This window comes from Orcinus orca, chromosome 12 (genome assembly GCF_937001465.1).
Source record: "Orcinus orca chromosome 12, mOrcOrc1.1, whole genome shotgun sequence".
Classification (NCBI taxonomy): Eukaryota; Metazoa; Chordata; class Mammalia; order Artiodactyla; family Delphinidae; genus Orcinus; species Orcinus orca.
In genome coordinates, this window is record NC_064570.1 from 44,775,591 (window position 1) to 44,789,888 (window position 14,298).

The 14,298-nt window shown below is 36.8% G+C and overlaps 1 long non-coding RNA gene across 1 annotated transcript; it reads left to right on the top strand.

Annotated features, from left to right (window-relative positions):
* The first annotated feature begins 240 nt into the window (after window positions 1–240).
* LOC125960703 (uncharacterized) lies at window positions 241–10,622 on the top strand. The gene is made up of 3 exons (XR_007470646.1): window positions 241–339; window positions 1,750–1,917; window positions 10,456–10,622. It is a non-coding gene; the product is annotated as an uncharacterized LOC125960703 (long non-coding RNA).
* Window positions 10,623–14,298: the final 3,676 nt, after the last annotated feature.

Genomic DNA, 14,298 nt, shown 5'->3' on the forward strand with positions numbered 1-14,298 from the left:
GAAACTTGAATTCCCATATTATTTCCATTGAGCTCATGTTTCAATCTCATAGAGAGCCTATCCTACCCCTATCCTTATTTTATGACTATGAAAAAGCCTAAAAGGGGTGATGCAAAAGTTCACATTTCTATACACAACAGGTAATGTGTCTTTGTGCTTAACTTCTTTTAGGTCATTGACTCCAACGTTAATCCAATGCCAAAAACATCTGCAGGTCTAAGTACATTTGAAAACGGTAGAGGGAGGACTCATTCAAGATCACTATGACCCAGGCCCCAGCCCAGCTCGTAGAAGTGAAAACAGTGCACAGGGTTCCAGACTCCAGGAGCAAGACCTCAGGTATTCATGGTCTCTTGAAGCTCTACAGTCAGTACTGTTTGAGAGGTCTAATCAGATGAGACTCCGGGCCTTATGTATCCTGAGTGTAGAAATCATCTGAACCCCCCAGACTCCAGTCCAAGTGACCCCTGCCACACAGCTTCCTCTTGACCAGGGGATTCTGGTGCCACTCAGCTCTCCAAAGGTAATCCCATGTCCCTTACTCTAGAACTTCAGTAAACTTGCTTTACAACTGCCCCGGTTCCTGGTTCCCTGTGACCCTTCCATTCTGAGTGGCATGTTACTGTCTAGACTGTGTCATTTAAACCTGTTCAACCTAAATTGACACTTTTGGGACTGTACCCTGAACCAACACTACTGCCAGCTTACATGACAAAGGTTCTGCTTGGAGTTTCACAAGCGCCATCTCACCTATTCCTTGCAAGCTCATCTGAGGGGATACTGAGTGCCCTCACCCTACAGTTGAAGAGACTGAGATTCAGAAATTAGGTAGCTTCCTGAGTCATAGAGCTAGTAAGTGACAGAGCCAGGCTTTGCACACACATGAGGCTGAACATGGACTATATGTGCTTAATTGCTTCACTAGACCATTCTCTACTAAAGAGACAAACTTGGCTCTGACTTGGAAACAGAACAAGGCCAAGGCAGTACATGTATGTGTTATTAATAAAAATATTCTATTGAAAGAAGAACATTTCTCAATAGTGTCCCCAAATAATATATGTAGACTTAACACTCAAAAAAAAAAAAAAAAAGATTTAGCTTCATAAATTAAGCTCAAGTTTCTGGATCTTTCTATGACCTTCCACTGCTCAGTCAAGGATACTAAATCCATTCCCACTGGTCTACACAATCTTTCTCCTGAAGGCACCTAGTTTCAGGAATCCAACTAAGCCTACTCCACTTCAGTCCACACAGACCTGAACCTTCATCATCCGCTACAATGAAGTCAAGAAAGGAACGTCCAACTTGGCCACACACAGATGGATGGGCAGAGGTTTGGAAAGACAGTACATCCACCTGGGCATAATTTACCTCCTTCTGGACTGTGTCAACAGTCTTATCTCACATCCATTCTACTCCTCCCTCCCCCCGACCAATATGTTCACCACAATGCAGCCGGGGCTTTTCAGAAAACAAATCTGATCCTGTACCTTGTCTTAAAACAGTGTTCCCTCCCCACTTCCCCTGGTCAGTTCACTTATCATTCAGGTCAAATTTCATCAACTCCGACAATCACTTCCTGGGGAAACTCCCTGCCCCCCAGCCTTTCTTACCTGGTTAAATTTTACATTGATTCTTTAAATTGTTAAACTTAAGTTATTTAAAATATTACCATGAGCTTCTTTTTCATAGGTCATGTCACAAGTTGCAGTTTCATATTTATAGCAGTTTGCTTTTCTTTCTCAGCATCTCTCTAGCTCCCAGCACAGTGCATGGCACAGCCTACTCATGAGTATCTGCTGAATGAAGATAAGTGATCTGGTGAAGTGAATGGGGCATTGATTTACATTCACACCTGGGCACGGTGAGATTTGACTCCGTTGATCAACACATACAAGTTAATTAAAGTAAAAGGTCAGTAAAACCTTTACAAAGGATGACTTTTTGGCAATATTACAAGGACCATTGTTCATATACAATCCTGGAAAAATTTGTATGCGATAAATTATGATAAATAAAGAAGTTGTACTTCTTATAGTTATGAGACATTGCTTTGATAGTTCCTATTTTAAGTTTTGTACCAAACCAAGTGGCTAATTATGCTCTGCTTAGGAAATCTATTCCTCTTCGATTATAAGCTAGTATGTTACTTCTTTCTTCCAAGGAAATATGAATGAGTGGCTATCTCGCCTTGAAGGCATTTACCTGAAATATCAAATGGAGGAACATTCCTATTTCATTACTTAATCTCCAAGTTGAGATGAATCACCAAACACCGTACTTTGCTAAATTCATGTATTACAAAGTGACAACCCAGCATCAAATCATGGTTCTAGTGTGCTTGCAACAGTCAGGACACACATTCTAGTGACTTTTTTGTTTCTCCCCTTTATTCCCTTTAACATGGTGATAATCAGAACAAATTGATTTTGTTTCTCAGATTGCTAAAATCTTCCCAACACTTTCTTCAACACTGGTGCTGAATAAATCATTGTAATGTTCCCCAGAAGTGAATTGAAAATTAATTTACACAACCAAGATGATCCTCCTAATAACAGGGTACATGGAATGGGGAAATTGGAAATCATTACCCAGCAAACATTATCTGCATTATTTTTGTAGCTGCTTTAGATTGCATTGTAATAGAAAATTAGAAGACCGGCTGTGAAGAAGTTTAAGAGGGTCCCCTGAAGAGTGTGTGCTTTAAAATTGATTCTTTAAGAAAGCATTAAAAAGCTATTGGAATTGATTGCCTGCTAATATAAAGGAAAAACTCTTCACCACCATTTGAGTTAAAAAAGAGCATCTTCATTCATGCATGTTATTAAAACTACTGGCCTGAAAGCCCCTGTAGAAAGATAAAGGATATGGATGGGATATTAAAACAGCAATCTTTACCTTATCTGGGATTTAAATTTAATATGTTGCTTTTATTAATTTAGCAGGAACCATTAGTTAGGATGTCAAAGAGTGGATTTACAATTAAAATTCTATAGAATGGTGGTATCTTTAACAAACAATGGACCAGGAATTCTTCATTAATCTTCCAAGCATGGGGAACACCCCTACAAAGAATAAATCCTGAATTTACAGTTTTCTTTATTGCTAAGTTTTCTGTGCAGCAGCAATAAAAGTCATAGCTGATAACACCCCTGATTAGCTCTTGAATCTTCCCCTGAAATGGGGTAATGACCAATCAGATCCCAGCAGTTGGCCAGATAGAAAATAGCATTCACCATCTTAAAAATATGTCTTTAGAGCTTAGAAAGGTTTCCATGTATCTGATGCAGTGGGCTATTGTTTGAGAAATGATATTGTAGATAGATTATACAAACACATAAGCAACCCAATAGGGTGCCTCAACACTAAACTATTTTCTTTTTATAGCCTTTTGATTTTTACCACATTCAGTGGGAAATTGCCTTGTCTTTTTTAATACATGATAAGTAGAACTACTTAACAGCAAGGAATAATGAGTAAGAAATGCCTTTTTCAATACAATATATTATCTTTTTCTTTAAAAGTTATCTCAGAATTCAAACTTCACCCTCACCTCAATCACTTTTTTCTCTCTCTTCCTCTGTTTTAATGGACTGTGAATAATTTCTGCACAGATGAGTTATCTCAGCAAAAGTTTGGTACAGAAATAGTAGCATAGACATAGAGCATGTAAACTAAAATTGTATTCTAGAAGGAAAATCCCACCCAGGACCACCTTGGAGCCTCCCTCTCAGTGCTATCAGCAGGTCCTTGGTGATGTAATAGAAACAGCCTCAGAAAGAGGCCCTTTGGGAATTAGGAACTTTGGGAGTTAGTTAGGAACCCTTTGGAGATAATTGAAATGGACCCACCTGCATTATACTGAGTTTTGAATTATTCTGACTAGCCTAGTAATACATTTCTCATATATCAGCTTCAAATATTAACATGAAACCTAAAATGCTATTTGGACTAAACACCAGAACAATTCTTTATTAAACCATATTAATCAAAATAGATTCCTTAATAGGCTTTTTTATATCTATTTTATTAATATGTTACTTTTAGTTGATTAGTAGTAACCATTCCTGTATGTCCTGGTTTACTTGGGACAGTCCCTGTCAAGGCCAGTCACTTGTAGTAATTTTTAATTAAGACCTTCCTTCACTCTCAAAAGTATACTGATTTAAAGGATAAATTATATTCCCAATCTATTTATAAGTAATTTCTGAAATATAGAACTTTTAGGTCATTTGTAATAGAACCTAGAGTTATTTTTGTCAAAATATTTAAGCTTAAAGTTAAAATAGCAAAGATTTATGCTTCCAAAATAAATTTCAATTTCACTGCCACCCATAAAACTCCTTAACACTTTCAGATTACAGAAGTCATACATGGACTTTGTTAAAAAGATTTTAATGACTAAAATAATATGCGAAAATTCTCCATAAACTTGCTCCACAAAGGCAAGCATTGTTAACAGATCTTTGTCTACAGGTACAAAAACAGAGGTATGTTATTTTTCAAAATGGGATCATAATACTTTTAAACTGGTCTTTTCACTCGGTTGCAGAAACCAGAAAGTAAAGAAGATGGCTTAAATAGCAAACGATCTTATTTCTTTATCATGTCTCCCGATGCTGTTGATAAAAGGCAAAGATCAAAATAGCATATGCTGACAGAGAGTAAAGAAAACCTGGACAGCAAATGGCAACCCCAGCAATACATACATGTCTCCCAATCTACCACTTTCGTGCCCAGGTTCCTGGGCTCCTATAAGTTTTCTTACTTAAATCCTTCACCAATATTACCAGTATTAAACACCACACCAAAGCTAACACTAAGAAAGACCAAAAAAAGGAGCAAAATTAACATGAATACTTTAATTTTTTAAAAAACCTCTAAAAATCAAGAGTCATGTTTAAATTGAAAGGTCTATTTATTACATGGGTGTTATGTGTCAATGCATATTATAAATAATTAATACAGGTTTATTAATGTTTATGGCAAAGATAATTATATTGTAAAAATATAAACAAGCAGTAGAAGAAATTAATAAAAACAATAAAAATTAAAATCATCTTTATTAATATTTTATGATTGATATGTAACTTTTTACAATGATAGAAGTCATATATAATATAGAGAGATCTGTATGAAATTATTCCTTGTGTGAGCTTTGGAATTTTCTTCTCTCATAAAGGTTCTCATTAGTTAGAATTCTATTTCAACCAGCATGCTGGCACAAACAACCTCTAACATCATGTGTGCTGGATATCAAAATAATTTTAATATTAAATTAGATAATAAAAATATTTTCTACAATCACTGATGATAGCAACATAGAAACATAGACACAGTCTTATTGTCCTAAAATTAAAATGGAAGAGCAGGTATTTTAAAAGTTGGGTTTTTTCCTAAGAAATTATATTTTATTAGTTCTTTTTAAAGACAGTGTCTGTCCCTCTTAAAAGAAGCACAGAGCTAGAAACTTGTTCTTTGAATCTAATGGATAGGAATATCAGTAAACAGAAGACACATTCTTCTAGAAGAAAGTAATTGAAAAATGATTCTAAAACCATCTCCACATATCAAAAGACCAAAGGGGAGGGAAAAAAGGGATGAAAGTGAGATCATCTGTATATCATGTATCCACAGAGAGATGTAGTTCCTCTCCTCCAAAAGAGGAAGAAATTAACTGGGAAAGAAAGTATCCATAATCTTTAAGTTAGTAGAGCTTATCTTCTCTTTTCTTATTCATTTCTTAATAAATCCAAATTGCTACTCCACTACACATACACAAAAGGAAAGCCCAACAATAGTTCATCAGAAAACTGAGAAAATATATATCCCTTAGATGAGCCTACAGAAGTGGAAAGAAGTCAGGAAATGAAAAGGAGAGAAAGCTAGCTTTATCTTTATAGTTTTTAAAGAGTTATAAAAGACTAAATAGCATTGTTTGTATATGGTCACCATTCTTTAGCCTTTGGAAAATAGATGAAAGAACACTGAAAAAGTAAATACTCTTCACCTTTATTATGTGTTAAGTTGGTTTCAAATAACCAGTGGGCACATCAGCTAAATTGCTTACACCTTGGGGAAAGTAGTACATAAACGCACACACACACACGCACACACACACACACACACACACAAGAAGAAAGCCAAAGCTGAGAGAATATCAGATATTTCCATTTTATACTGAAATGTCCAAGGCAGTGTCAAACTTCCTTAGAAATGTTTAAAATGAGAAATACAGAAGTTCAAAATCTCACATATATCATCCTTTTAAGAAGCACTTCTCTCACTTTTCTTCCCTTAATTAACATGTTAAAGGAAAATGAACAAATTGAAGGACTAGCACATTGAAGGACATTCTCTTTAATAAGAGTAGACATCATCCTTCAACTGTCTTGACCAGATCTGGAAATTGACAGGTACCATGTCCCTGCAGGAAATTCTAGATAAAAAGGGCCCCCACCCCAAGCTGCAGATCAGCCATGCTCATCCTTCTCTCCATTGTGTGACAAGCCATCAAGACAAATTATTTGCAGAATCTCAGACAGATGGCTTGGGGACAAGTTAGAAATGAAAAGAACCTATGAGAAGAAAATTGTAAGTTGATCCTCTTTTTTGAGAGATACAGTCTCCTCTGACTGGGCCCTTTGGCCCAGGAACTATGCATAAACCTTGCCTAAACTTTCTTAGAACTATACTTGCATTCTACAACTTTTCCTGCCCAACCTTCTCTCCTTCCCTCTCTCTTACACAGGGGTTAGACCTGCATTATGACTTGAAAGCTCTCCCAGCCCCGTCCTATGTTGCCTGTAATCAAACTTATGTGTTGGCTTCTTGGGGGAGCAAAAATAACACAGTAGCTCTGCCTCTTTACTTATCCTAACCTGTTGTGATATATTCCTCGAAGGTCTGCTGAGTGGTAAGCTCCTTGTCTGAAAAATTTATGCAAGTAAAGGGGGCCTAGTGTGTAGATTTGAGGAAGTCTAGAGTCAGCCATGTGGCAGAATGCATTGGTGCACATGAACAGTGATAGAGAGGAAAGACTCAAAGGATGGGATTCAGAGTCAGCAGCTCTGGTGAAGATGCTCATCTCTGACGCTACGAGAGGGTAGGCACACACAAAATTCCTTAAAGGCATTGTGGAAGAAACAAATTATGTGATAAAATGAATGAAACAGGGCTTCCCTGGTGGCACAGTGGTTGAGAGTCCGCCTGACCATGCAGGGGACACGGGTTCATGCCCCGGTCCGGGAAGATCCCACATGCCACGGAGCGGCTGGGCCCGTGAGCCATGGCTGCTGGGCCTGCACGTCCGGAGCCTGTGCTCCGCAACGGGAGAGGCCACAACAGTGAGAGGCCCGCGTACCACACACACACAAAAAAAAACAACAACAATGAATGAAACAGGCAGAAAGTACATCTAGGACAAAGATCTCTCTCTCATTCAGAGATATCCTTTTGTATCAACTGCCTAGAATAGCATAGGAGATATAAACCATGCTGCTTAGCAAGATCTAGATAGTAACTGTGAAAAACAAAAAAAATGGAATAAAGTTCTCAGGGAAAAGATTATCTTGAAACTAGGGTCAGCAAACTTTTTCCAAAAAGGGCCAGTTAAAATGTAAAATCATTCTTAGTTTGGGTCCCATACAAAAATAGGAAGAGGGTCAAATTTGGTCCAGGGTCTATGGTTGCAACCCCTGGCCTAGAGCAGAGGTGAGCAGCCCTATCTGCCTAAGAGCCAATTCAGGAAACATAAAAATGCCATATTTATATTTCATTCAAAATGAAACTAACTTCATAGCATCCTAGCAGAGAAGTGCATATTGTTACAATTTAAATTATCGACTTAATTGAATAGGAATTGAATTGAATGTTGCTGAGGCAATCTGTCTTCATTTTAAGTCACTAAAATGTTCATTTTATTAGTTATTTGAGAAGTAGCAACAAGAAGGCAGCTTTCTGATCTTTTAGGCATAAATTCCATTCTGAGCTACATTATGCAACTAAATGGCTGCTTATTACCAAAGGTGATGGATTCTGCTTTCCTGTTCTGGTACCATTCAGTGGAGCACATGGTGTCCAGACTCTGGCTGGCCTTGTCACTTTATTTTATTTTCAGAGAGGAGTCTACGCTTCATCTTTTCTGATACTTTGGCCTCCACTACCTGAAATTTGCCACATATTATGTTTGTTTATCATAAGTAGCAACAATGACCTAGTTATTTATTAAGCATTTGTTTCTTTGTGCTTAACCTTGCTACACACACTACCTCATCTAAGTTGACACCACGAGGCTGATGCTTTTATGGATGATGAAACTGGGACTCAGGGAGGAGATATGATTTGACCAAGGTCACAGAATTAATCTTTCTGTAGTAGAATATTTTTGTCTTAGCCAGCATAGTACTATTTCCCTTTCTTCTGTTAGTTGAAGAACCATTTTTCTACTGGCCATTCCACACTAAAGGATTCTGGTAGGTCTGTCACTTATACAGCCCGGCTTCTCATTGACCTAGCCCTCAAGTGTGGGTGAGTCACCAGAATGGATAGTCAGGATGGATACAGTTATTGATCTAGGAGTAACCATGTGATCTTTGCAGGACCAGAGGCCAGGACAAGGGGTATATTTAAGGTACCAGGGACCTTCTTTGTCACTACACAAACACAGCCTGCTGGTGAGTGATTCCAGCATTGAGGAAAGCAGAGCTGAGAGATGGAAAAAAAGTGAATCCTACGACATCTTCTGAATCCAGGTGTAGCTGAAGCTAATGCCAATCCTTGAACTTGACAGTAACAAAAGTCGATAAATATCCCCTTTGTTTAAACCAGAGTTGGATTTCTATTAATGCAACAGGAAGAGTTCTGGTTAATACAATACTAGAGCCAGAATTTAACCCAATATACCTGATTATATAACCATATTAATTAAGTCTTCATTAACGACAAATTAGAGGTTATAGTTATACCATTGTTAACAGTGTAATCAAGATAAAAATGTAGAAATGGTAGCTAAATGCCTTGTGAATAGCTCTAATCATGGTAATTAGCATTTTTGTTATAATTAATTTTTTATATTTTTCCATGAGCATCTTGAAGACAGGTACTGTATCTTATCCACCCCTGTAATCCTGCTGAGCCCAGTCCCTAGGACTTAGAAGGTGTTCAGTAAATATTTTTTGAATAAACAAATATTTATAGCAATTTATTAATAACAGAAGTCTACCTTTTATTTCAAGTTAACTTGGAATACTCTTTCCAAGTTAGCTGCATGTCCTGATCTCTCACTTTTATTCAGATCTTTGCTTAACAATCTGACCTTAACTGAAAGGTTTTCCAACAGAGGTTTCTAACACAGTCTCCTACTCATCACTCTTCCCCATCTTACTTTAGTTTTCTTGATAATAGCTACACCTACTGATACAATTTATTCCTTGTCACTCTCACTAGAATGTAAGCTTCTTGAGAGTACTACCTCATACACAGAAGGCTCTCAGAAATGATTGAATGGCTGAATATTTACATTGTAAACAGTGTAACTGGAGTGCAAATTAAATCCACATTTCTAATGCCTTCTAACACCTTTTAGATATTCATTTAATATTTTATAATTAAAACGTAGTTAAATTTAATATTTGTATATGCTAATGTAATGAATATGTTTTAAAAATTATGAAATATGGTCTTAAGTAAAATATTTTGCCATAAAAATCTTCTACTAAATCCATACTAGTAATCATATTGATTAATACAGTATTGGCTTAAGACAATCTGTTAAATCAGCCATCTGTTTGCTCATGATGTTATGGTAATGATATCTTAGCCTAGATTAACTGTAATAATATATTGAGGCTTAGTGACATCTAAGTGTATATCATGACTGATGCATAGAAACTGGACTTATTTTTAAAAATACTCTCTTTGACTTTGTTTTTGTGTAGAATGTAATCCAATTGTCTAAACCATCAATTTTTAAGTAAATACAGATATGGACCCAAAGCAATGATAACTTACTAGTAAAATTATATTTTGAGAAACTCTACAATGTAAAAATAATATAGTTATGTAGGAAACATTTTAGATACAAATCTCTTACGATAGAAAGCGATCATGAAAAGAATGATATCATGCAGAGTAACTAAAGAACATATTCAATTTTTGCTCTTGTTTCATTCATCTCCCAGTTAGACTGACTTTAAGACAGAGCTTCAAAAACTATGGCAATCATCATTGTTCCCTCTCTCCTAGTTTATGTGTGCATTGCTCTTGTTGGTAAACTTTAGTACTACTGAAAATGACATATTTGGTATTTTTCCATGAATACCATGAACTTTAAAAAATATTAGATTACAATTACAATACAAATCAGGAGCCCTGTGTAATTAAAATAATAACAGTACATTATCTCCTGCTGACTCCCAGTGTCTAGCAGTTTCTTGCTCTTTATTTCTCCAGTTAGCAGAGAGAACAGCTGTAGTTCTACATGGAATATACCTGGCAACTTGAGGCATCCAGATGCCAACTCCTGCTTTAAAAAGAAAAAAATAAAAGGAAGAAGAAGAAAGCACTCCTCCTCAAGATAATGTTTCCTTCAAGGCAACTAGTTTTTGGAGTGGAGATTAAAGGAGAGAAATCAGACTTGTGATTTGGGAAGAAAGAATCCAGACCTCCATTTGATTTTTATCTGTAACAAATACAGATGACATGTCATTAAAATACCAGTTCCCTGACCAAGGGATCACCTCTTTCTATTTGAAAAGTATAAATAAAATCTTTGCTCACGCTTTTCTGTGCAAATGAGTGATTTAGCTGTAGTTTCCACCTTCCTTCTTAAAATGAAGCATGGTCAAGGTTTTCCTCCTACTGAGGAGAAGGGATAGCTATGTGATAATTACACCAAGGGGATGGAGCCACGGGAAATACTGTACACTGGAACCCAGGGGGTGTGGGAGAGGGAAGTGGGGGAAGAGGGAGAAGAGGCAAGGCTTTATGTGCATTGTGCTAAAATGCCAGCTCTTCTTTTAAAATTGAAGTATTGTTATTTTACGATGTTGTGTTAGTTTCAAGTGTACCAGCTCTTTTGTTTTGAAGTTTTAACAAAAAGTATAATCTAAAAGTTTCAAACTCTAGATCAGTCACAGCTCTTCATTTAGAGTTTATATAAAATTATACATACAATGTGAAAAAATACCTGAATACAACAAATGTCCAGAGTAATTTGTTTTATAAGGTTGTGACTAAAATGCTGAATTTCCAAATATCTCAAATAGAATAAGCTAAAAAGGTATATCTATTTCTGATTACTTATCCTTGCTTTCCACTGAGGAAGATATCCAAGTGATGGTCACTTTTTTTTTTTTTTGCGGTACACGGGCCTCTCACTGTTGTGGCCTCTCCTGTTGCGGAGCACAGGCTCCGGATGCGCAGGCTCAGCGGCCATGGCTCACGGGCCCAGCCACTCCGCGGCATGTGGGATCTTCCCGGACCGGGGCACGAACCCGTGTCCCCTGCATCGGTAGGAGGGCTCTCAACCACTGCGCCACCAGGGAAGCCCGATGGTCACTTTTGAATTGAGACCAAAGAAGAAAAACAAGTCATCATAATTACAGTGTATTCAGGAAAATAGATTTCTTTCTTGCAGTTTTAGTTTCTTTTGAAAAAGAATCCTCTTTCTTTGCTGTTCTAGTCATGAATTGAACTCAAGTGAATAAAACTCAGTAATTTTTATGAGAATGAATTTACCTATTTGTATCAAAACTTCAAGTTCACAATATATACAGTATACATATATACATACACACACATATAGACATTAAGATGAGTATTTTACTCCATCTTCTTTATTAATTCCCACTAAAAATTTCTGGAAGCATTTTGCACCTCTTCCTTTTCCAATGTAACTTTATGATACCTATACATATAATATTGCTTTTTGACTGCACATGTGTCCCTAGATAATGCCTTTTCTTCCACCCTATTTGAATATCAATGAAAAAAGTCTATTTTCTTTCATTACTTAATACTTGAATCATATCCTCTACTCGCCAAATCACAACTTGCACCATGACAGTCATAAATGACACCATCATAAAATAATAGGTAATAATAATAATGGTAATAGGAACATACATATCGATAATTACCTTAAAAATAAATGGATTAAATGCACAAACCAAAACACAAACACTACTTGAATGGATACAAAAATTAGAACCTTATATATGCTGTCTACAAGACACCCACTTCAGACCTAGGGACACAAACAGATGGAAAGATAGGGAATGGAAAAAAACATTCCATGCAAATGGAAATCAAAAGAAAGCTGGAGTAGCAATTCTCATATCAGATAAGATAGACTTTAAAATAAATACTATTACAAGAGACAAAAAAGATACTACATAATGGACAAGGGATCATCCAAGAAAAAGATATAGCAATTGTAAATATTTATGCATCCAAAATAGGAGCACCTCAATTCATAAGGCAAATGTTAACAGTCATAAAAGGGGAAATCAACAGTAACACAATCATAGTAGGGGACTTTAACACCCCACTTTCACCAATGGACAGATCATTCAAAATGAAAATAAATAAGGAAACACAAGCCTTAAATGACTCGTTAAACATGTTGGACTTAATTGATATTTATAAGGCATTCCATCCAAAAACAACAGAATACACTTTCTCCTCAAGTGCTCATGGGACATTCTCCAGGATAAATCATATCTTGGGTCACAATCAAGCCTTGGTAAATTTAAGGAAATTGAAATAGTGTCAAGTATTTTTTTCAACCACAATGCTATGACTAGATATCAATTACTGAAAAAAAACTGCAAAAAAAAAAAAAAAACACACATGGAGGCTAAAAAATACACTCTAAATAACCAAGAGTTTACTGAAGAAATCAAAGAGGAAATCAAAAAATACCTAGAGGGCTTCCCTGGTGGTGCAGTGGATGAGAGTCCGCCTGCCGATGCAGGGGACACAGGTTCGTGCCCCGGTCCGGGAAGATCCCACATGCCACGGAGCGGCTAGGCCCATGAGCCATGGCTGCTGAGCCTCCGTGTCCACAGCCTGTGCTCCGCAAAGGGAGAGGCCACAAAGTGAGAGGCCCACGTATCGCAAAAAAAACCTAGAAACAAATGACAATGGAGACATGACGACCCAAAACCTATGGGATGCAGCAAAAGCAGTTCTAAGAGGGAAGTTTATAGCAATACAATCCTACCTTAAGAAACATGAAACATCTCAAATAAAGAACCTAAACTTGCACCTAAAGCAATTAGAGAAAGAAGAAAAAAAAACCCCAAAGTTAGCAGAAGGAAAGAAATCATAAAGATCAGATCCGAAATAAATGAAAAAGAAATGAAGGAAACAATAGCAAACATCAATAAAACTAAAAGCTGGTTCTTTGAGAAGATAAACAAAATTGATGAACCATTAGCCAGACTCATCAAGAAAAAAAGTGAGAAGACTCAAATCAATAGAATTAGAAATGAAAAAGGAGAAGTAACAACTGACACTGCAGAAATCAAAGGATCATGAGAGATTCCTACAAGCAACTCTATGCCAATAAAATGGACAACCTGGAAGAAATGGACAAATTCTTAGAAATGCACAACCTGCCAAGACTGAACCAGGAAGAAATAGAAAATGTGAGCAGACCAATCACAAGCACTGAAATTGAAACTGTGATTAAAAATCTTCCAACAAACAAAAGCCCAGGACCAGATGGTGTCACAGGCGAATTCTATCAAACATTTAGAGAAGAGCTAACACCTATCCTCTCAAACTCTTCCAAACTATACCAGAGGGAGGAACACTCCCAAACTCATTCTACGAGGCCACCATCACCCTGATACCAAAACCAGACAAATATGTCTCAAAAAAAGAAAATGACAGGCCAATATCACTGATGAACATAGATGCAAAAATCCTCAACCAAATACTAGCAAACAGAATCCAACAGCACATTAAAAGGATCATATACCATGATCAAGTGGGGTTTATTCCAGGAATGCAAGGATTCTTCAATCAACGTGATACATCATATTAACAAATTAAAGGAGAAAAACCATGTGATCATCTCAATAGATCCAGAGAAAGCTTTCGAAAAAATTCAACACCCACTTATGATAAAAACCCTGCAGAAAGTAGGCATAGAGGGAACTTTCCTCAACATAATAAAGGCCATATATAACAAACCCACAGCCAACATTGTCCTCAATGGTGAAAGACTGAAACCATTTCCACTAAGATCAGGAACGAGACAAGGTTGCCCACTCTCACCACTCTTAT